At 43.2% G+C, this 18,683-nt stretch overlaps 1 protein-coding gene across 4 annotated transcripts in view; it reads right to left on the bottom strand.

The window, feature by feature from the left end:
* DENND1B (DENN domain containing 1B) overlaps positions 1-17,230 on the bottom strand; it is a 199,339-nt gene extending 182,109 nt beyond the window's left edge. For 2 of the 4 annotated variants that reach the window (XM_080406490.1, XM_080406487.1), the window contains exon 1: positions 1-17,229. This exon is cut by the window's left edge and continues 15,397 nt beyond it. The gene's annotated coding sequence lies outside the window, so the exon portion shown is untranslated. The other 2 variants (XM_080406489.1, XM_080406488.1) reach the window with 2 other exon arrangements.
* Positions 17,231-18,683: the final 1,453 nt, after the last annotated feature.

Raw genomic sequence — 18,683 nt, forward strand, 5'->3', positions numbered from 1 at the left:
AAGGATATCAAGCTGACAGCCACGATGATGAAGACCAGGAACAGCATGAATAACAGTCTTCATGGTTTGATATAAACTAATACATCAGATATTTTCCAAGAGACTTCTACCACTGCGCAGCAGCTCCACTTTCAACCTGCAGCTGGGCTCGGGGTACACAGCCATGTGAACAACCCAGGACAAGCCCCCAGGAACTGTAACGAGGAACAAACAGCCTGTATTTCAGACCCCAACTTTTTTATCAGCTTTGTCAGGAATAACAGGCTCTGTAAGAGACAAGACATATTGAAAATGCTAAAAAAAGTTAAGTGGGCTAATATTTGTACAGCAGGTTTGCTGTACGATAATCCAAGAGAAAATGCCTCAACGTACTTGCCTTCCAGAGGAGTCCCAAAGGAGGAGTCCAGATTGCAATTCACATCAAGATTGCCTGATTTATGAAGCTCCTGATCTACTGAATTCAGCAGCCTATAGAAACTAATCCCAACATGCTACCATCATGAGAAAGCTAAACATTATTCTCTGTTTCCCAGGCAAATAACTAAAAACTGGAAGATTGAACAACCCACTGCACGGCACTGAGCAAGATATTGGCAACTGCAGACCACGTCCGTGCCCCTTCTGCCCTGGTCCTGCAGATCAGTGTCAAACGCTAGCGTGAACGATTGCTTCTTTTGTCTGAAAAACAGCTTCCTCCAGCTCAACAGCACTTAGGCAGCAAACCATCCTTCTGCAGCCTCTTAGTTGTTTAATGGGCTTTTCCGCAAGGTCAGTATTATAAAATAGTTAATTACTACAGATAGATTTATTCATGTTAAGGGCACCTCAGATCATACTACAAGGTTAATAGTGCTAGCCAGAGGTGCTAGCTGATCTAACTACTTCACTTGCATAGATAAGTTGTCCTACGTGCATAAGCACTTTGCACCAGTGAGACGATGCATTTGACTTACCCACACAAGTGTATAAAGACCTGGAATCACGGCAGCCAGGCTTAACTGCTCAACAGATGTTAAATATTGAAGTTTATATGCGAAACTTCTGTGTACTTTAAAATGCATGCCTGCCCTTGCTGTCATTTGTATAACGTAAGAAACGAACGGAAAAATGAAGAGAGGAACTTGCTAATGTAAGTGAACACAGATATTATACAGATACTTAAAACCAAACCCAAATACAGGTACTTACGGCTACCGCTTAAGAAAGAAAAGGTGTTCAAGGAAAATATTACGGGGACGTAAAATTATTTATCAACGATGCAATAATCTATAATGAAATAAGCAAGAACAGATAAAGATAGGAAGTTTTGTTTGAAATATGGAAGAAGCATGAGAAGAGAGGTTCTAGAGAGGCCACCCCAATAAAGTACTGTTGAAACCTACTCTCTTATTAGAGAGCAGAACACTAACAGGAATTCTGTCATAAGCAATTTTAATTTTGCTTATACGAACCGGTGTTTTCTACTAATGATTTGACAAAGTTATTCCTGAACATGGAAGCTGACAGATTTCTTTATGAAATAATTATCAAACCAACAAACAAGATTATTTTAGACTTCTAGAAACTATGTTATAGGAGAGTTGCACATGCAAAATAAATTTGAATTAAGTAATCAGAACTTGCTTCCAGTTTAGTTACATGGAAAAAGAAACAAATGGTGGTCTATAACTATGGTTTTTATTTCAAAAGGGCAAACTAAGGAAGGGAAACTGAGAGAAGTAAACTTTCCTGAAGTCAAGAATATGAATGCTAAAGAGCTTTGGAATTTCCTTAAACAAAATGTGCTAGAACTATCTAGAACTGGTAAGTGGGGAAAACAGTAGGGAAAGGACTTCAGCAGTGGTCGGATGACAACCATTTCCTAAGGCGCCTTAGGAGTAAGCCCAGAAGGTGGCACAAACCTGTAAGGCCATCGTAGAAGTGGGTAAAAAAGGTGTCTCACACCAGGTGAGGTATTTCCAGTAGGAAGCAGCAAGTGGTTCATCTAGTTGAGGAAAACAAAGGCTGTGAGAGCAGTTATCAAGTATCCCAACTATCCTTGAAGTTGCTACTACCAAAAGTTATTAGCCTGAGATCTAAAAGCCAGCACAAGGAACTGGGCTGAAAAATTACTCTTCATGGAGGTTTAAAGAGGAAATAAGGTTTCTTCTCAGAAAAGTTTTGAAACAGCCTACTTAATAGGGCAGAACAAGGGAAAACCTAACTAGTTTTACAGTAAATTACAAAAAGATTATGACAGCGTAGCTTCTCAGGTCAGGGCAGAAAACAGTGACTGAAAAGGTCATTCCAGACCTACAGCCCATGCTTCTATCTTTAGCCTAGTGTTTTGCCCTGTTCTGAATACCCTAATAATTAAAGCAATTTCTTGTGCTTTATCAAGTTGTACAATACATCTTCAGGGAAAACAATAACTGAGCTCTTGTGCATGTTTTTCCCAGAGCCAGGGACTGAAGCCATGGCATTTGGATGAAAAAATCTTTATTCTTGCCCAGTTTTCTTCTGTGGAGCCAAAGTGTCTGATTCTGCTGGCATCCATTTTAAGTTCTGATTTCAGTCCAGTGAACCTGGTAACTCTGGACTGTGATCTTTTACACCACAGAATTTCTCATCATCTTTGTAGCCAAGTTTATCATCATCACTTCTCACAATAAAGTAATGCTGCTGACTGTTTCAGATTGTTTCTCACTACTTTCTGGACTTTCTATCCCAAAGTTCACAGAACTGACATGTAAACTGGTTTTCTCCTTTACTCCTTTCTTTCCCTGATTGTACAAAATTGCTCTAAAGAATCACGTCATCTGTTTCAGTCATCTTTGCTTTTGGCAAGTAATGTTTCAATATCCATTTCCTGATCCTATTCCTAAACAATCATAAATAGAAAAACGTGAATATAAATATGCCAGCATGAAGTCAATGCCAAATGACTCTTATGTCCCCAATGTCCTATATAATACCAATATAATCAACATTTCAAACCCTGCAAAAGGTTTTTGCATTTGTATTGTCACCACAGGCTCCACAAAGCTGAGACTAGAGTGCCTTCAGTTCTACAGCACTCCAGCTGATCCAGCTGGAAGAATGCAGCTTTAAATTTTAGGCTCAATATACTAGAAACTGTGATCACATTTTCTAGATGGCACCAAGATGCAACATAGGCAAATAAATAGAAAACTCATGTGGATAAGCAGTCTTAACCCATGGTCTAACAGGAGAACAAGGGACAGGCTGTCCTCTGACTTTGGGAAAAGCAGCTTTAGTTTGCAAGAGCACCAGGGTTTATGACAACTAAGAGATGCAGATTTCTGCATCATCATTTGATAACAACATGCTCTTAATCTTTCTCTTTAAGCCTTGATCTACTTTCTCTTTTAAAGCAGCCCTGGCTGAGAGCACACTTTCTTTTGTTGTTGGGCAAGGAAAGCATATTTCAGCATTTGCTTTCTCATCAATTAAAAGAAAAAAAGGCACCAACCTAGCATATGCAGCTTGGTATTTCTCCAGGCCACCAGAAAAAATAAATTAAAAATTTACACCAGAAAATTGCTGTTGATTCATATGGACCCAAGGTATCAATAGCCTGATGGTTTAATCGACACCTCTAGTTTTTATGGTGAAAGACCTTCATCGCATTCAGCAGATTCTCCCATTGATTTTAAAGATGCCCTCTCATTTCTCCCTCATCTCTCATTCTCAAGGAGTTTTATTATACCAACACACACATCACAGCCCAGCATCCCTATATACTGCTTCAGTAAGGAGTCCCATCTTGTTTTGGAAAGGGGATGACACTGTTGAACCTTGGCATCTGCTCCTTTGCCCATTCACCTCGTGCTGCCACCTGCCTCCCAGGCAGGCAACACCCCTGAGGGACAGGGAAATCACACCCTTCCTACCAGTCAGTGAACTTGCTCATCTGGAAGAAGCCTAAAAAGTTTCCCAAGTTAGTTTTCTGCCAATTCAGTGGTCTGAACCAGCCCCACAGATGGTGAGGCCATTTCCAGAGGCGGCAGAGGGGGAGCAGGATCACCCCTGGCCAGGGGCTGCTCCAGCAGCTCCACCTCTGAGGTGGGAGAGACTTTTCCAGAGGAGCTAAAAGGACCATAACTCAGCTGCTGAGAACTGCGGACTCATGAGTAACAGCACAGTAGATGGAGATTTCTTTATAAGACATTTAAATTAAAATTTGTCTGATGCAGCCAGTTGAACTTCTCTTTACAGAGCACCTTATTTTGTTTTCTACTAAAATGGTCTGTTAGAGGCTGGGTCCATGCGGTGGGCTCAGCCTGCGGAAGAGCCACAGCCATTCTCACCCGATGCTCTCAGACCTTTGCTTTTGCCCCACAGACATCAAATTACAGTTTCCAAAGCAGGGTGCGTGAGCACAGGGAGAGCCTCTGCCTGCGAGCAAGCCAGCACGGCGCAAGGAGAGGGATCAGATACTGGCACAAACATTGCCTTTCGGACCTATACTGGGTCATTTCAGTCCCTGAGGCCAGGCAACGCTTTCTGGAAGCACCAGCCCCTCGGTCAATGAGAAGGGCCATTTGTTCCCAACACCACGGTGCTGCAGCCACGCAGCACCAGCTCTCAGGGGAGGCACTGAGCAGATGCTCTGAGAAACTGCTGGGTGGCCTGGGCTCGGGGCACTGCTCGCTGCAGCTGCTGCTGCTCTGTCCTGTACGTACCCAATAGCCTTTAGATCTGTGCTCACGTCTCTGCCAGCTGCCCAGCACACTAGTGCCGAAATAGGACAAGAATTGACATGAACAGAGCAATAGTTAAGTCAGAAAGGAAGGTGACCCCATTCCCTCCATCACAGAAACCACCCTCAAAATGTGAGTTTTCCCCACTCGCCTGAGCCGCTTCTCTTCAGAGGAAGGCAGAGGCGGCTCTCAGCCAGTACCAGCACCACCGAGGGGCTCCCACCATGTTCAGAAGCAACACGGCTCCAGCAGTTGCTTCCCAAACTTCTAGATTTGGGGGAGAAAAACCTTCCATCACCTCACTAATATCACCGTTACATGAGGCCACCTTACATCCCAGCACCAGGATCTTATTTCTGGCCTTGGAGGTACGTAGACTTGCTTTGGCATCGCTTTACATATACTAAAACCAAACATGTGCTAATGCAACAAGCCACCCACAGGGCTGCTGTTCTGCATATGCACAACTACTCACACTGAGTCTCCAAATTAGTCTCCTGAGTCTAGATTAATTCACAAGGAGGAGTGCTTGTCACAGCTAACAGGACGGATGCAGTGCTCTTCCAGCATGGCCCCATGCCACGTTCAGTTCAATCCCCAGCTGCAGAGCAATCCATGCCTTCCAAATGGAGGAGGACAAGTTTAGCGGGTAACACAGCAAAGCAGAAAATGAGTCTATTTCATGAGAGGATCTGAAGTTCCTCCATTTATTTTTGTTCCACTACAGAAATGTCGCAGTCAGTTTCTTACATCCCAGATGACTGACCAAACCACTCAGGATCACAGAGCTGCCCCGAGGGCAGTTTCTGGATTGTCACTGGCTACCAGAAAACTGTCACATCAGGCTGCATGTGACTTTGCATCTTTGGGTCTTGAATGCAAACACTAGACTAACCTCCCATTTCTGTTTCACTGGGACTATCAATAAGGGTGGTCAATACCACTTAACTTGAACTCTGAACCTAACTGGTCCTATGAAGTGTTTTTTAATTTGACAGTAAGACAAGTAAAGATTTTTCCAAGATACTGTCACCAGGTTGCTGATGTTAGTAGGGGTTTCCATATAAATTCTTAATTCAGACAAGCTTTGCTTAGGTTCTCGTTCAGCTTTTCTGTCAGGGCCTGAGCGCATCAATGCACGGTGCAGCCACCTCCCCCCACCGTGAAGGGCTTGGCTGCCCCATCCCAAAGCTGCCTCCAGTACAGTGTAGCTGTTCAACCTGGGATGGGACTTGCACGGAAAGGCGTTGTAAGAAACCCCACGTGTTCACTTGGGAAATGGTTTGCTGGGTTTTTTTAGAGCAAAAGTTTTCTGTTTAAAATCTTTGTCATGAGAGTAACTATAAAAATAAAGTTCAGTTTCCAAAATTCTAGTAATCTGTCAAATATTAAAATTATGTTTGAAGGGTCCCTATAATTATTACCTTTTAATGATACAATATTTAATAAAAATGCTTCAAGGTTGTTGCTATGGAGTACCTAGATCACCTGCAGCTATAGGAATAAACATCCTGTAATGTATAATGAATGCTGAGGCTCTACTTAGTTTTGCCCAGGGCTTGTTTTACCTTAAAATGTTGGGTTTGTTTGGGGATTGCTTGTTTCAGTGACATTTGTTGTGGTTTTAAAGGGCTGAACAACAGTCGGGGGGAGAATTCTAGTGCTGGTGGTTTAGATTTCTATAGAGCAAGTACTGAACTGCTTTGCATAGTAGATCCTCAACCTATCCAAAATCAGGTTTTTTGCAGAAAAAACACTGTTGTTTATAACTTCATAGCTAGGACCACTGGTAGGCAGGATAATGGGGAGGTTGACTGGTCTGTCCTTCCCCTGGGACACTGGAGAAATGAAAAGGTTCCCTGTCCACACCTAGCTTAGATGAGATGCTAACAAGAAGCAGGGAAGCCTATGCGCTGTCAAGGCTCCATTTCAAAGGAAGCAGAGCACTTACAGTTTTATGAATAGCACTGAGAGCCAAAGGTACTGGATAAACATACATCATTTCCGTGCCGTTTTATGAATCATTCTGTAGCATGTATTAAATCCAGACGATATGCCAACATCACCTTTTAAATGAATACTGGTGTCTGAACCTTATTTACTTCTCCTGACCAAAACAACCCAGCCCTATAATACCCACCTAGAAGACACAGCTCCCTGTTCTCTCCCATCTCTTGAGGGACAGCCCTCCTCCACCTGGTAGCTTAAAGTTAGTTTAGATGCTTCAAAAAGCTTAAGAGCTCATCAGCTCCCGGCCTGCTGAACAGCTTTTGTCAAGCTTTCAGATATTTGACAGTACTAGGTTATTTTCATTATACAGATGGACAATGAAAGCACAGGCAGGCACGCAGCATTTGGTTGAGGCACTTGGCTGCCTGCACACACAGGTAATTGCTCAGTGCTTCTAGAAAGCACAGAAACAGAGGCATGGGTACTTTTGGAAGCACTCTTTTCCTTCATCCTCATCTTTGGGGGAAGATCACCTAGGCCAAGATTTTCTTACTGCAGCAAAATTTGCCCTACATTTGAATATTTCTGGCATGAGTCTCCAGTTCAACTCCAGCTGCAACTCTTGAATTCCACCAGACAAAATAATCCAAATCTTGAAACATTCAATAATTTCAAACAATTACTACAGTCCTTAACATGCAGTGTCTACTGAAGAAAGCAAACGGCTACAGAGGCCTGCAAAAAATGAGCTGGAGCTTTGCTTCTCGATTCACTTTTTCCAACAGCCGCAATGCTTCTGCGTGCAATTCAGCGAGAGCTTGAGAAACCTGGTACATCCGACAGCACCCCTACCTCAGCCTACAGCAAACCAGAGCCAGGTCATTCTGAACGACCAACTGCTCCGCGAGATCCTGGAGATAGGTGACAGAGTGGCTTGTGAGGGTCAGTGGGGCGAGGACTAATGCAAGACGTAAATAAGCACTGACTCCCGAAATACCGGATCACATTCACTAGTGCTTTTAGACATATAGGATCTACCAGCCAACATCTTTAAAAGAAGTTTTAAATGCAGTAGATAAAACAGAGGTTCATCCCATGAATGATCCCACCGGTGTTTTCTCCACGGCACGTGTAACGACAAAGTCAGCATTTTTAGAGTATCGTGTCTAGATTATCACACCCTGCATTTTGCGAGCTGTCTGCTGAACACTAGGCATCTGAAGTCTGCTATACTGAGGAACCTGAAAGCTCTTTACAAAAACTGATTGGCCTTCACAAAGCTCCAACTCCAGGCATGCAGATAACTTTCAGAGACAAAAAATGTTATTTTTTAAAAATTACTTTCCAAAGGCCAATCAATTCATCACTAGTCTAGGTTACATTAATGACATGGTTTAGTTACCTGCTCAAGCCACAAGACCCCATTGCTGAAATAAAGGGCAAAAAGGGCACAAGAAAGCTATCCGAAATACCCATTTTCTTGTCCTTGTCTGAGAAAAGCATACTGAAACTGTTGGATCAGAATAACATATATTTTTACTGAGATAATACAAAAAACTTACCTTTTTTATTAGCTACCAACGTATTCTAGTAAATGCATTTTTCATTCCTGCACAAATCAGACTAATTCCAACATGAAATAGGAAAATATTTTTTTTACATGCCTTTTGCCATTTAAAATTATTTTATTCTTATGGGATTCAAGCAACTTAAAGCATGCCAGGGGCATGTGAATGATAATGCAAAAAGCAGCAAGGTCTGAAAAGACATATACAAAAACTCTCTTGAATTTTTAAAATTTTAAAAGCATGAGCTTATAACTGCAAAGATGTATCTAACTATTTGGCTTTAAACCATCTTTTCAATTTAGTTGTTCTTCACTTTTTAGAAAAAACTATTTAAGGTATATAGTAATAAAGCACAAAATCACATTTTTCTCATACTGAATGAGATTCACCTATGTATTCAAAGGGTCACATACAGGATCCACAATCCCCAAACTCAGACCCTTTTCCAGGTCCCATCTTACCTTCTATAGAAAGCTCTTGCAGATTTGTAAAACAAGTAGCAGTCCATTATCATTTTCCAAGACTTTTAGTCACCCACAAGTGACTGGGGGAAAGAAAAATGGAACCAGACAAAGAGCAAGAAGAGTTCATAGCATGGTGTAACAAGTAACAGTACAGCAGCAAGCAAGGTAAGAAGAGATATTTACAGACAGGCTGCACTTAATCAATTGAAAACATTTAATATATACAAATGCTTTCCAGCTGCCTAAAACCCAGTAGTTACTGCTAACTGGTTGTGTGCATAACACTCACAAGGAGCATTTATAAGCTGTTTCTTTGGCACAGAATTATTTTAACATCCTTATAGTTCATATCCCATTTACAACCTAGTTTCTGGTCACTGTATGTACTACAAGAGATTTTTCCTTTTCTCTGAGTTGCAGGAAAAGGAGGCTGGAGCTGCTGTGCATGAGCACTGGATACATTTCAGTTTAGGATATTTCTTTGACAGTGAAGGACAAGATGAGAGCATAGACAATCCATAGTACTCCAATGAATTAACATCAGATTACTTTACACAGTGGCTGTGACAAGCAGTAATTTGAATCCAAACCACATAGAAGGCCTAATTCTGCTCAGGCATAAATTGGAACAACTCCACTGAAGCAAATGCAATGTACTGCAGATGCAGCACAGGATGTGCACGCTGCAGTTCCGGGCATTGCGGGTCCCAGCAAAGGACCCTGTGAAAGCACGGCACTGCATGCAGACGTATAGGCTCTGCTTTCTGCAGAAAACCTGGCGCCCTGTGAAAAAAATTCACCAACAACTTTATGACAGGAACAGTACCACCCATGGGGACAAATACCAACCCCAGCTCACTCATCCACAGCACCAGCTCCTCCCTGCAAGGACTGCAAGTTACAGCTCTAACCAAAAACTGCCCTGACACATTGTAGAGCTCCTGTCCTAGGATCACCTCTCCAGCACAGCAAAAAAAGCTGTAACACTTCTTCTTGAGACCTTCCATGCTGCTGCAAGTAATGTCCCCCTGCGGCACATGACACCCATGCCAGCCCTGCACCACCACAGCCCCTGCTGCTCCATTCCCCATCTCTTCCCCAGCCTTCCTCTTCCTAAGCCAGTACGTAACCGGGACTGATGGCAGGTTTTTTCTGTTTCTTTTTGGTCCGTGTTTACAGGCTGCTGGGACTCAGAGGTGGAGTTTGGGTGCATCAGCACCTCCATAAGCACATCAGGGGAGGGGTCCTGTGCTCACAGCCTGACCGGCCGAAGCAGAGGGAGTCTGCACAGGGACCACAGTCCCCAACACCGCTGCCTCCGTCCTCCACTAACACCACGGCCTCCATCCTCAACCAACGCCGCCGCCTCCGTCCTCAAGTTCCTTGCCATTCTTGCTCATTCCCTCTGGGTGTGAGGAGCTGAATACTTGTGCATTAACTTACCAACAACATCCATTTACATTTTGGCAAAAACTCGAAGGCAGTTGTATCGTCACCTATGTCTGCTGTGACTACAAAAAAGTAATTGCGTGTATAATTTGCATATGCAAATTATTCCCCAGATTTCATTAATCTGTTCCTAAAAATGCTGCCAAGGAAGTGGGAGGTCTGTTTAACGATAGATTCAAGGGGATAAATTAATTGTTATTTAATAGAGCAATTCTTCCATGTTTATTTAAAAGTCTTTCCCCCAGCCACTGGTGCACCATTATCAGATTATATAAAATCTGATCAGGCTATCAGATAATTGTACTTTTGTATGAACCAACAAATGCTTAATGAGTTTCATTTTAGAAACAAAAAGATTCATATTACAGGAGATTAATGCTATGAAAAAATATCTATATTAATACCTCAGCAATAAGGGATATGAACTAATGGATAGATGACCCAGTTACAAAAATGTGATGGTTTTAAAAAATTCAATATGATGTATTTTTAAACCTCACACTGTTAAGTCTTTGAATATATTTCAATAAAGAAGCCTTCTGTTATGCAAAAATGTTGTACATCCTGGCACAGAAACATGAATTTGATTTTAATTGAAAGAAATCTTGACACCCTCTCACCTAGGAAGCGGGGTTATATTTCTTAACGAAGCCAGCATTCACAGTCCTGATGGCCATACCCCCGGCTGCCTGCCTGAGTTCCCAGCCAGCAGTAAGCAAAGGCACTCTGGGTGAAGATAGAAAGATAAACTGCTTTCCACCATCCCAGCCATTCCTTCGGTCTCCAGGCTGTGCTGCTGAGCAGCTGGGGCCGTCACCAAGAGGGAGAGCTCAGCGGGAAGGAAGGGGTCAGCATCCACCACCACCTCGGCAGTGCTCCAAGCGCTTCCCTGACAGCGTCCAACAAAAAAAAATGTCTTGGGGAAAAGAACACCTCCACATCCTCACCCAACCTATAACTCTATATGCAGCATCTCTAGTTTCCATATTGCATATTTAAGCAGTTCTATATTCTTTTTAAGAACTTAATTGAGCATAAATTTAGTCTTCCATTCATTCTAAGAATAAGAAAAATGCCCAAATGAAATATCCTCTAATGAACAGTATTTTCTTTTCTCTTATTCCATAAGTTCTTCTGCTCGCTTACCCAATTATTCCTCCCTTCTCTATCCAGTTCCTACACTCGGCTCCAAAGCAGCCAGTCATCGCTTGTTTTCTTCATTCCTTCACCAACAACCCCACCAGCACCCAACAGAACCACACGGGGTGACTCGTCAGAGCACGGGGTTTCAGGCGAGAGGCACTCAGCTCGGGGCCTGACCTCACACCATCACAGCGAGAATGCCTTCATCAAGGAAGCTGAGGCCACATCAGCTTCACAATTTTTAATGCTGTGTCTCATTCAAGGACAAAGAATTTTTGGGGAAGCTTGAAAGGAGACTGAGAAAAGGAAAACCAAAGGTTTGTCTTAAGTATTTCCCTGTTGTCTTATCATGCCATCACAGTGAGTCAGTAGGTCAGAGGCTTGTAAATACTGTCCTACCACATCTCTTTGGTTATTACTCAGTCAAACCTTTCTAAAATATTTAAGTAATCATCTTCTATCTCTATTAAAACAACAGATGGAATTCCCAACCTTCAATTTTATGTCAGGATTCTGCAGCAATTTATTAACAGCTTGAACTCTGTTCTCTTGAGGGTTTAACCTGACGGTTGAACCCAATTACATTACAGTCCTTTGTTCATCAAGGGACATATGTAATATGATATTAAATATGAAACAACTCATGCCTGAATAATGTAGTCTTTGTGATAGAAATTGATGGAGTATGGAAGCCCAAATTTCAAGCACACAAACTGTTCTGATCTTATATCACAAAAATTCAAGACTAATTCCGCTGCTGTCAGCTGACTTACTAATGTAACACTAGCATAAATTAGAGCTGAATCACGGTTTGTCTTCCTCTTGTATTATCATCAAGCCATTCTGAAGTCCTAGTCATGGAGCTTACTCCCAGAAATAATATACATTTAAATCAGTATACACCTCCTCCATACCATATCAGTCCCATCAATACAATCTAGGGGGAGCCCTCCCCACACATAGCACCCAGGCTAAAATTTCGTGCAGTTCAAATAGTGTTTCAACATAGCACGGAAACCTCCCACACAGGGTCAGGAATCCGTGGCAGATGTATTTGCCATTGCATTTTAAAATCTCTCTCTATAAACCAACTTTGACAAGTTAACATGTTCCTTTTTCCATTACGAATCCTCCCTTCCTACCCTACTTTTCCTCCTTGCCTCACAATGCAAGCCTTGAATGTTTGTTACGGTGCTTCTCCCACAAATTGCTCCTAGTCCTACACTTCATGGATGGCGTGCCATTCCTGAGCTCATCCGTCAGGCTCAGGTGCTCCTGCTTTATACCCATGTTCCGAATGCACTTCCACTGCCACACTACAGATACATTAAAAAAACAATTAACAAGGTAGACCAGTGAACATCTAATAACCAAGCAACCTGATATGCAGAAAATGTCACCTGCTAAAGAGCTGTTGGTTATTTTGAGATAATTTACATTTTCATTTTGAGGCTCAGTGTCCAGCTGAAACATTGCTGTCAAACAGTTCCCTAGTAACACAAGGGAGCAAGTGCATTCGTTTTCATGGTCAGCTATAACTATAGTAGCAAAGGAGCATATTTTGAAACATCTGGAGCACTTAAATTAGCCGGCTGTCAGCATTCTTTGCGTACTGTAGAAGGGACAAGGTGGGTCCAGTTGCATCTCCCTGAACTGTGGATCTCGAAACCGCACACCTAAAGTACAACAGAATCAGTCTAGCAGCCACAGAGGAAAAAGCAAGCACTTCAAAAGCACAAATAACTTCATTGCAAGACAGATGGTTTAGATTCATTGTACTTGAGAAGAATACAGTGACTCGGCTATAAACAGAGGAACTGGCAGCTTGGGTCTAGGTACCTATCTAAATACAGAACAATTCCACACATTGTACTCGAGGGGAACAAGCCTGAATACACCCAGTTGCTGCGATGCTTTAAAAAAACATCACTTGCCCTGACCACAAAGTCCCACTTAAAAACTTAGTAGATAATGCACTCCTTACGTATTAAGCCTGGAGATAACCATGAAGACCATATCTCTTGCTTTGCCAGATGTCAATCGCTAGAAGAACTGTATTTTTACTTTTAGTTCAGATAAAATGCAGTTTAAAGGCTGCAATTCTGTTTCTAGCCCATGAAGTAGTTTTGCTGCCAGCTCTAAAAACTTTAAAACCAAGACTGGATTTTGAAATCCTTTTATCAGAGAGCAATAACACTTTCTTTATGGTTCAGTTTATCACGTGTAATTGCCAGTGTTAATCTATGCAGAGGTATTCTAAATCTCAGGCCTAAAGAAACACTAACCTAGTCCAAGTTTTTGTTTCATGGAGCTGAGTAGAGGTGGAGCACACAGTTGGGTTTGTGAAGGAAGTCTAGGAAGTTTTTAATTATTGCCTTTTATATGGGGTGGTCCCCACTCCTTTAGATGCTTAAAGCTTGTCATATTTTTCAAGTACCTTTCTGGTACGAATTTAAAATCCACTCAGAAATCTTGATGACTGACTCCAACCCAAAGCTCGGTACAGGAGGGCTTGGCCTGCATTGCTTGGAGTGCGTCCACCCACCTGACAGTCCCCTTTGCCTGGAAAGGGCAGGGGTTGCTTTGGGGGGTTAGTCCCTTCCACGTGAATCCTTGGCATATGCAGCAAAGCACCAAACCAAACCCAAGGGTCTTCTGTTTCTCCTGCCCTTGTTCACCTCTGCCACTCCCACCCATTGTAAAATAATCAGCCTTTCCCCCCCTGCCTTCTACAAAACATGAGCCCAGCAGTGCTTTTCTCTTCACAAAAGATGTTTCACCTCTGAAAATCAGTCATTTTTTCCCTTGGAACTCCTCATGCTGTCCAAGCTGAACTGAGACTAAGACTACTACTTTAATCATTCAGTTGTGCTTTTGGTGTTTAAGCAACCACTTTTGACTGCAGAGATCACTGCAGTTGGAAGGCACACACAAAAATCTCTGTGTGTACATATCAGTCTGCCACCTGTTAAAATAACAGTAATTTAAGATTATGAAGAGAAGCGTTGGAAGCCCTGCCCCAGGGCCGGGGGGCAGCCCTCAGTCAGTCCCTTGGTGCATGCGGTGCTGCGGCAGATTTGATACAGAAGGAATTGCACCAAGTCTTCAACCAAACGAGTATGAAATTTAGATCTGAAATGAAAGGTTTGCTTTTGTGACAGAGCAAATATTATATTGATGACTCCTTAAAGCGTTGTTCCTGTCTTGCCACACCAAAGCCTGTCAAGCCCCTGCCCTCCCAGCAGGCTGGGTGACATGCTGCTGCAGCCTCGCCTGTCCGTCTGTGGAAGTTGGATGCTCCTCACTCACCCACAGACTCCATCTCACCAGATAACAAGGCTGAACTCCATGCTGGAGGTGACCTGTGGCTTACACAGGAACAAGTGAACTAGTTAAGAACTTCCAGCTCTCAAAATACACATTTCAAGACTTCAGGGAGCTGACTTTGGAAGTGCTCTGTTATGCCTTTGTCCCATTCACTGCATAGCAGGAGCCAAAGTCTCCTGAGCTGTGAAGTGTGTCCTCATCTGTCACACCTGCCTGTGGGGAGTGCTGGAGCCCCCACGGGACAGGGGTCAACAAGCTCCGGTCCTCAGTCTCCTGAACTGCACACACATTGGGGCGGGGGGGGTCCTGCTGGGAATTATTTTCCCCTGTCATTATGAGCAGTGTAATTCAGTAACACATTCCACAGTGTCAATGAGAATGTTGGTTTTTTATCAGATATCTTTAGTCAGCAACACACAAACCAGAAAGCATCTAATAAGCCATTGTTCTACAGCCATGGATCAGCCACAGTATCAAGGAAGATAGTGCAACAGTTAATTAATAATCCATTTCAGTCCCAGCTAATATGTATGATCCCTATTGTAGGGCAGGTCAAACTTCCCACTTAAGAGTAAAGTATATTTACCCTTTACAAAAAGGACACAAATACTTGCATAATCCAAGGTTTCTATCAGTTCAGACTCTTGCGTATTTAAGTCATGTGCAAAGTCAGGGTTACTACAAACTCAGCTTTGATATGCTATCTATTGGACTATCGCCAAACATGAAGTAATTTTGGATATTGTTTTATTAAATGCTCCAGGGATATTTTTAAAGCACATTGCCTATAGAGAAAGAGAAATAAGAGACATACCTCACCACCTGCATTATCAAAACATCAGCCACACAGCAAAATTTAGCAACTGAAAAGTAAACTGTACATGAAAACTCAAGGGGATCTTCAAAACCTGATTCTTTGGAAACTGTTGTTATGTCAAAGTGGCTCTGTCATACAGCGGAAGGGGCAGGGTCCAGAAGACAGAGAAAGGCACATCCCGAGTTGACACCGAGATCTTTGAAAGCCCAGCGCAGCAGCTCAGTGCCTCGGCAGGCTGCTGCGCCATACCTGGCCTCGTCCTCCCACACACGAGGCTGCTCTCAAACCCACTCAAGGCAACGAGAGTGACATCTTTGAAGAGCTGAAACTGCACCCTATAAGGGGAATTTTACAGAAGTCACTCTGGGTAGTAGGTGTTTTATTTCTAATTGACTAGAAAAACAGCTATTATCTTCCTAACCCTTTTTTTTTTCTTCTTCTTCTGCAGCATAACAAACAGTGACTTATTCCTATTCAATTGATTTTGTTGCGTTTCTGTTATAGCCAAAGAAAAAACATAAAGGCTACAAGTTAGTTGTAAATGCAATAGTGCTCCTTGGTAACCAGTCAAACTTTCCCCTAGAGCCTCAGGTCTCTGTTCAATAGACACCAAGAGGCACAGGCAGCTGGGGAGGTAGGGAAAAGGCCAGACAGACTTTGTGCTCCTTGGGAAAACAACAATATTAATTTTGCAGTTAAAGATTTCTTTCCTATTTTGTTGTTATACAATACTATTTCTACATAAAACTACTGGGTTTGGGGTTTTCTCATATACACAGCAAGAGAGCTCATGATGCATCCTACCCTGGAGCACTACCTCAAGGAAAAAAGGAGTCTGGTATCAGGCTGGCAGCATTCACATGAAATCCATGCTCTACTGGCAAATATTGATCCCTCTGAGCAAGAACTAAGTGAATTTCACTGATCCAGTCAGGCAGGTGTCTTATCCTGTAGGCAATGAGGGAAGGGAGAAAAGCTCTCTGGAGACAGGGATCCACAACTTAAACTGAATAGGTTAGAAAAGACGCTTGACTATCTCAGCCAAGAGCTTTTTATTATTTTTTTTTAACTGTTCTGTAAAACTGTTGGCAGACATAGGTAGAATTCAGGGAAGAGACATTTCAGATCCCAGACCTCAAAGCTGCATACAAGAGCAGAGGAAAGCATTAACAGCACTACCGCAGAAACAGTAGAAGGGATCTGTAGATGACACAGCTCTGCACTCCAACAGCGGCTCTAGGTCCCTGAGGAGCAAAGTAAAACAGACCTCCAAATTTCTTCTTTCAGTCTGAGTAAACTTAAAAAAACCCCAAACAACTGTACTTTCCTTTAATAGACTATTCCCAGGTGCAAGCAATAGAAGTCTTAATTAGTTAATGTTTATACTAATCAATTTAGGTCATAGGAAGATGATTGTTTACAGTGTTCTGCTAAGTCATAACAAACAAGCACTGAAAAGAAAAGCACTGAAAAGTCTGCAGTGCGCAGCCAGGCGCTGGGCGCAGGGCGGAGGGAGCAGAGCCCCCAGCCGCCACACTTGTTTCCTAGTTCATAAGACTTCAGGAGCGACATCCCACTCTAAAATGAGATACATAAAAAAAATATCATTTCATCATCACCGTATCATAATCAAATAACTGGTAATGATGTCAAGGCAGCCATTCTTAATTACTCATTTTAAAAGCACACAAATATTAGGGGAGAGATTACTCAAGGGTGGATGCAGCCCTCAGTGGGGGCCGGCAGCTGTGTCCCCATGCCATGGGCCATCCCTCCTCAGCACAAGGCACAGTCCCTCAGACCCCCTGAAGCCCCCCAGCAGCCCCCACAGTGCTGTGCTGGTATCAGTAGCTAGAAAGGTGCTGATAACACCCCCGTGCTGGGCTGCTGCTGAGCAGGGCTCACAGCACCAGGGCTGCCGCTCCAGCATCCCCCCTCCCCTCACCAGCAGCTGGGGGTGGGCAACGTCTTGGGAGGGGGCACAGCCAGGGCAGCTGACCCAAAGTGGCCAAAGGGATATTCCATACCATATGACATCTGCTCACATATAAAAGTCAAGGAGAAAGGGGAGGGCATTTGGTTTTTTGTGATGTTTGTCTTCTGCAGCAACCACTCAGCACACCGAAGCCCAGCTTCCTGGGAAGTGCCCAAACATGAAGGAGAGAGTAACATCTTTTGGTTTCCTTCGCTTCCATGCATGCGACTTCTGCTATTGCTTCATTAAACTGCCTTCATCTTGACCCACAAGGGGGGGGGGGGGTCCATCCTATTTTTCTCCCCCCTCCCCCATTCTGCTGAAGAGGGGAGTGATAGAGCAGCTTGGTGGGCACCTGGTGTCCAGCCAAGGTCAACCCACCACACCTTGGTAGAAATTTGTGCCAACCACAGTCAGCAGCAGCTCATACATAAGACTCAGCCTGTTTCAAACATCATCTGAGCTATTTTTTTTCCTTCCTAGTGCCAGCAGAGATTAAGATCTTGAGTAAGGGCATCAGCATTACAGTAAGGGGAAGGCAGTCTTGAAAGGGACATAGACCCCGTTAAAAGAGCTAACGCCCAGCAATCAATTGAAATGCATTCAACACCAAAAGTTGTCTACAGTGTTGAAGAAACATGCACAAATTGTGCTACTCCATCAAAACCTACCACTGGAGGCAGCAGCTAAAAAAAAGGTTTAAGTTTTTGCTAAGATTAAAGCACCAGCCATAATGACTTTTGTGGTTTACCAGCTTCTTTTGCTTAAACCACCCAGCAGCCGTGAGGCGTTTGTAGGTTGCCCTTTTACCTGTTGCAGGATAAGTCAGCTCTCAGTTCAATTTGTAGCTTCTGAAATTAAAATACAGTTACACAATACTTCACTCCCAAATACTTCCCTCCTGAAAGAATACCACCAATACATATACTCTACTCCAAATAAAAAAACCACCAACATCAGAAGTAAGGAAGTCCAGTAATCACTAGCATCTGTTCATAGATGAATTCTTATTGAGGTCCCTTTAGGATAATATTGGTTCCATCGCTTTCCTACCAAAAAAAACACCCTGCCAGGGGTATTCAACAGATAATCTGCTTTCAAGCTCAGGAGCAAACACAGACCCACTTTCCAGCAGTACCTGGCAGGGCACTACAAGGCACCAGCAGGTCCTTGGGGAGTGAGGGTCCTCTCCTGGGTGCAGCAGGGCAGGGTCTCACAGACGGAGCCGAGCCAAGCCCAGCAGGGAGCAGGGTGGGCTGCAGGCTGTAACCAGGCAGGGCCTTGGTG

Source organism: Falco punctatus (assembly GCF_963210335.1).
Source record: "Falco punctatus genome assembly, chromosome: 11".
Taxonomy (NCBI): Eukaryota; Metazoa; Chordata; class Aves; order Falconiformes; family Falconidae; genus Falco; species Falco punctatus.